This window comes from Dermochelys coriacea, chromosome 5 (assembly GCF_009764565.3).
Source record: "Dermochelys coriacea isolate rDerCor1 chromosome 5, rDerCor1.pri.v4, whole genome shotgun sequence".
NCBI lineage: Eukaryota > Metazoa > Chordata > Testudines > Dermochelyidae > Dermochelys > Dermochelys coriacea.
Window position 1 is genome coordinate 1,286,582 of NC_050072.1, and position 6,221 is coordinate 1,292,802.

Genomic DNA, 6,221 nt, shown 5'->3' on the forward strand with positions numbered 1-6,221 from the left:
CTTTTCCTGCCCGGCCCCCGCTCCTCTCCAGGAGTGTAGGGGGCTCCCTGTGTCCCAGCACAAAGACAAGCTGGGGCTGAGGGCAAGGCTGGGGGTCGGGGACAGAGTGAGGACAGAGCCCCCAGTGAGGTCTCCTGGGCAGCTGCTCCGCTGCAGGCCTCTTCCAAGGAGCTGCCATGTCAGGGATGGCCGAGCGACGGGCGATTTCCCCTTGCCTGCCCCAGGGCTGCTCCCCTCAGCGGTCCTGCCCTTGGCAGGCTCGTTTAGTGTTGTGTTCCGATACGTTCCTGCTCTTCTGGCCTGAAGGAGAGTCCAAAGCCCATGCCAGTCCTTCAGCCAGCCTCTCCAGGGCTGCAGGTGCCCATCCCAGGGCAACGCAACCCCCTGCTGGGCTTCCCTCCGCCCGCCCTCCCAGGCTCTCCCCCCTTGATGCACTGCCCAGGCTGGGACCTCTCCCTTTCCAGCCTGGCCTGGCTTCTCTCTTTCAAGCCCCAAGGCCCCTGGAGATGGGGCACCATGGGAGCTGTGGGATCAAGCCTGCTGATATCAGTTGGAGAAGGCTCCTCTCGGTGCTCTGGCTCAGGGCTTTCCCTTCATCCCCGAGGCTGTGATCAGCCGACTCCTGCTGCTGTCCTCCCGAGGGAGAAAGGGCAGAGGATCCCCCAGGACGGGGGTGGGGGGGGATTATGTTTACTAGTTTAAAAAAAACCTTTATTTTATTTAAAAAATTAAAAATGTCCAAAATATCTTGGGGGTCTTTGCTAGAAAGCTCTGTAAAATCCCTCCACCACTGTACATGTTTGCAAAGGGGGCAGGCAGCCCCAGAGCCCCCTGCTATGTGCACCAAGTCTCTGCAGGGGCTCTCATGGGGGGGGGCAGCTGGTGGGGGTGGAAACCAGAGGTGGATGACACCACAGGTTCCTCTTTGTGGTAGGGGGAATTGGGTTGGGGGTACAGGGTGAGCGGGGCACCACGGGCAGGAGGGGGAGTGTGGGGGGGCGTAGTGGCTGAGCGGGGTGGGCGTGAGCCTGGAGCAGCAGCTTGTGCAGGGTCTCACCTGCAACAGGTTGTCGGAGATGAGGTGGAGGTGGCAGAGGGTGTCGCTGGCCAGGCTCTCCAGCAGCACCTGCTGCGAGGTGCGGAGGATCTGCGCCAGGAGCTGCTGCATGCTCTGGAGCAGACTCACCATGCTGGGGCCTGCAACGAGACAGTGCCAGGGTGAGCGTGCAGATCCCTGCCCCACCAGCACCACAGGGCAGCCCCTCCGTCCCTTCCCCACCAGCACCACGGGACAGGCCCTCACCTGCATCCCTTCCCCACCAGCGCCACTGGGCAGGGCCCCCCCGCATCCCTCCCCCACCAGCACCAACTGCACAAAACCCCACTGCCCCTCCCCACCAACACTGAGGGTCCCTTCCATCCAGATCCCACGGCCTGCCCGGCTCCTGCAACAGGCATGGGGGAGCTAGCAGGAGAAGTGCCCTGGGGCAGGGATGGGGCATAGAGCCTGGTCTCAGTGGCCTCTCTGGTTTCTGCCGGGGCAGTCAGCGCTCAGAGCGATGCCGGGTCTGTACTAGACTGAGCCCCAGCCAACTCATTGCACACTGGGAATGGCCCTGGATGGTACCGAGGTGGCCAATCAGGAGCAAAGGGCCAGAGATGCCCTCCAGGGTGGGCACAGCACAGAGACTCCCACAGTTATTTGCCAACAAAGAGCGGCTCCTAGTTGCATGGCCGCTCAGTGCTGAGATGAACCAGTGCCAGGCGCCCGCGGGCTGGGATGGGGGCGGTGGGATGGGGGCGGTGGGGAGGTGTACCTCGCAGGTCTGAGGCTGAGGCCTGGTCACCCAGCAAGGAGTGCTCACCGCCAGCTCTTGTCTCAGGTGAGCCCTGGTCTCCGATGGTGACTGGCAGTGCCCGCTCACCTGCCCCCTGCCCCGCGGGCACCTGGCACGCCACAGGAGAATCTGTCCAGTTCGCAGAGGAAGCGCAAGCACCATTCCACATGGGGAGAGAGCAAGTCTCCCTTAGTCAGGCTACCCGACCCCCTGCTCAACAAGCCCCCGTCCATCCCCACTGACCTCACTAGCCAACGGCCACTGGTTCCACAGCAGCCTTGGCCTCACACAGGTCTCACACAGTCACCAGCCATGTGACCAGCCAGCCCCGTGGCACCACCAAGAGGGCCAAAGGGCCACCACGTTCTCGGCGCGGCTGCTGCAAGGCCAAGGGCAGAGCCCAGCCACTCACATAGCTCCAAGGCGCTCAGCCCTCGTCAGACCCAAATCCCAGCTGAGCCACCAACAGCACTGGCCTCAGGCTCCACGTCTAACCCCACCCACGGCAGGAGACAGGCGCCAGCCCCAGCAGCCTGCCCAGCCAGCGCACATGGGGCGAAGCAGCAGGGCCTCTCACCAGCCCCCTGTTCCGCACTCTCCTGCTTCGTCGGCAGGAAGGCAGCAAAGGCCGGGGGACGTCTGCCAGGGGAGCGGAGGCTGCGAGTAAGCCGGTGGTGCCGTCCCGGTCCTAGGGGTGTGAGCAAAGGAGAGCGGAGCAGGCAGTGGTAGACTTACCAAGGGTGGGGAGGGGAGCGAACAGGGGCCCGGCGTCTGCAATGAGAACTAGAACAGAATTAAGGACATCGGAGCCCTCTACTCACAGGCGGAGAGTTTCCGGGGCGAAGGGATGGAAAGACAGTCTTACTGGGTACAGCCGAAGGAGCTGTCTGCACCTGGGACGCCTCGTCCATGGGAGCTGCTGGGAGACATCAGAGAGAAGAGACCCCCAGCCTGACGGGGGCTGCAAAGAGAACACAACCGGCACAGGGTCTGGAACGCTTGCTGTGGCCAGCCCTGCAGGCTGACGCCCTAGTCGCAGCTCCACAGACCCCTGCAGGGTCTCAACCATTTTACAAGCTATATACAAAAGCAGGAGTCACTCACCCACCACTGTAATGCAGCCACCTCTGGGGTGGAATGTAGCAGCTGTTTAACAGCACACAGCAACACTACACAACAGTTTAGGACAGGAAGTGAAGGAGAATCCCACATCCACTTGAAACTGCAGGGGGAATTTAGGGAGGTAGAATATAATTATCCAATATGGAATCTAGCCGGGACAGCAGGGTTCACACCCTGACTTGCGAGAAATGTGGCGGGATCTTTAATGGCCAAGACCTCGATGTTATGTCTCTTCCAAGGACTGTCTGTTGCTCCAAGAGCACAGTGCCCCCTGCTAGAGCACTGGGTCAGTACAAACGATGGACATGTCACCACCATCATTTCCCAACCACAGACAGCTGGTCCTGGCGCCACTGATGCGGGCGACCCGCTGCTCACATTCTAGGGGGCAGCTAGAGCCAGCTGCATGGTCTTCTTGTGATGTAGACTCATCCCCCTGCTTCACGCGCTCCCCCATCTGATGTTACTACTGGGTTACTTACTATCCACCTGGGGCCAGATCAGAGCCAGCGCCCCCTGAAGTGCAATGGCCCCATACCCTGTTCCACACACCCCAGAGTCAGCCAGTCCCTCCCCTGGGGCGGCCTAGAGCCAGAGTCCTGTGCCAGGCGGGCCCCAAGGTTTCCATTCCCTGTTCTCACGCTCCATAAGGCCTGGCTCCACTTCCCAGGAGGCTGGCGGGCAGAGTGGTACTTACGGCTCACCGGCTCGCTCTTGGTGCTCTGCCCCAGTGCAGCCAGTGGCCTCGTGTGGATGATGTGCCCTGCCCATGGGAACGGAAAGGGCATCGCAGTGGAGTGGGGGGAAAGACCCGCAGGGCATGACACACTCATCTTCCAGGAGCGGGCAGCTGTGGCTCTCAGGCAGCGACCTGCCCGCTGGATCAACACCACCTCTGACCACAAGAGCCAGTGTCACCAGCCAAACGGCCCTACAGCCCCATTCGGGGGCAGGCCCCAGCCACAGGAACATTCAGCCACACAGAGCAGCATGCTCGGCTCTGGGCCCCCACTAGCCAAACGAGCTAGAGCAAAGGGCCAGCACCACAGTGTGTGGGGCAGAGCACAGCTGGGGGACTGGCAGAACAGGTTGCGGGGGATGCAGGAGCCAAGAACATGCTTGGGGCTGGGGGGGAAATGGCAGAGAGGGAACATGCTGCAGGGAGGGGAGGAACAACAGCCCTTCCCCACTCCATCTGGGGACAGCAACACACTCCAGTGCCAAAGGACCCTTGCAGCCCTTGCTTAGTAATGCTGTCCCCGGCCCCTCCGGTGCTAGCACTGCTCCAGGGCTGGGGCAGGACACAGCCCCTGCTGCCCCATGGCATCCCCATGCCCCAACAAGTCACAATGGGCCATGCCCCATCTCCCCTGCCCCACGGGTACCTGGTGAGGATGGAGGCTGGGCCTCAAGCTGTGGCCTCCGCTTCCCAGGAGGTAAATTCACCCGCTCTAGAAAGGAAAAGTGGCTCAGCCCAGGGCAGGGAATGACTGAGCCAGCAAAGCCACCTGGCAATGGAAACCGCAGCCAGGGAGTAACGGTTCAGCCGCCCGCCTCTGCCAGTGTCGCACTCCATTCTCAGCCTGTGCACGAGGGCCCCAGGACACCCCCAACACATGCCCCCTGCCCCGGTACAGGAGAGACGCAGCCCGGTACCTCGGAGTCGCGGAGGAGCCGTTCCTGCGGGGTAGGGAACGTGGCTGCCGAGTGTGGCTGGGCCAACACCAGGAATGGCAGAAGGTTTATAAGGCCCGGCTTGACAAAGCTCTGGCTGGGATGATTTAGTTGGGGTTGGTCCTGCTTTGAGCAGGGGGTTGGACTAGAACCTCCCGAGGTCCCTTCCAACCCTGGTATTCTATGATTCTAAGGTCTCTAAAAGTGGGGGAGGCCACAGGCGCCTGAACCATGGCCCTGCCCCTATGCTGCCCCTTCCCCCGAGGCCCTGCTCCCCGCTTACTGCTCTTCACCCCATTCCCCATTGCTTGCCCTTATAGCTGGTAAAAAGTGGGAGAGCCTTGGGCTCCTGGCCGCCCTGTTCTGGTGCCCCTAACTAACGCCCAGCAACAAGGGTCCGCTGGTAACACAGGGTCCCAGGGCCCCTTACCTGGGAAGCGCCGCTCCCCAAAGACGGGCCATCCTGCCGCCTTCCAGATCTTTTTCATGGTCCTGTAGTGCGGGGGCACACACGGTGCTGGCAGGTCTCCCACTCCGAGAAGAAGGCCTGCTTGAGGGCCTTCACTTGGAGCGGCACCACTTGGAGCGGCACTGTGCCACGTTGCGGCTGTAGCCAGCGGCTGCCAGCCCCTGGGAGATCTCCCGCCACAGGGCCTCGTTGGGCCGACACGTGGAGGCCATCAGGAGCGTCACCTCCCCAGAGCCCTTGATGAGAGCCAGGAGGCAGCTGATCTCTTGCTGGGTCCAGGCTCGTCCCCTGGGCATCGTTCACAGGCTGGGGTCTGTGTGCCGCCCCTTGCGCCGCGCGGGGGTCCTCGGGAAGGGCACCTGCCGAGACAAGAGACGCCCTTCAGGCAGCTGGTGGGGAGAGGGCAATCGCAGGGATCGCCCCCACACTGGATCCCCAGGCTGGCTGGGCTGCCCCATTGCAGGGACCGGACCCTACCCTGACCCGACTCCCCACCTGGCCCTGGATCCCCAGGCTGGCTGGGCTGCCCCATTGCAGGAACCGGACCCTACCCTGACCCGACCCCCCACCCAGCCCTGGATCCCCAGTCTGGCTGGGCTGCCCCATCGCAGGGACCCGATCCTACCCTGACCTCGCTGCAGGGACCAGGGCCCCCTGCCCCAATCCCCAGGCTGGCTGGGATGCCCCATTGCAGGGACCCACCCCCTCCCACCGCAACTGGGACACCCCATTGCCCCCTGCCTCCGCTCCCATCACAAGAACTGAGCCCCCTTTGCCCCTGTCCACGGATGGCTGGGATGCCCTATGATAGGGACCCGACCCCCCTGAACTGACCCCCGCACTGGCAGGGACACCCCATCGCAAGGACCTGGCCCCAATCCCCAGGCCGGCTGGGCTGCCCCATCGCAGGGTCCTGTCCCCGACCTTTGGGCTGCCCCATCGCAGGGACCTGGCTCCCCTGCCCTGACCCCGGGGCCGGCTGAGCTGCCCCATCGCAGGGTCCCTGCCCCCTTCGGGCTGAGCTCGGCCCGGCAGACCCGGACCCGAGCGCCGCCCACAGGCGCCACCCACCGCCTGGCCGGTCCCCACTCCGGCTCTGCCCGCCAGCCGCGCTTGCC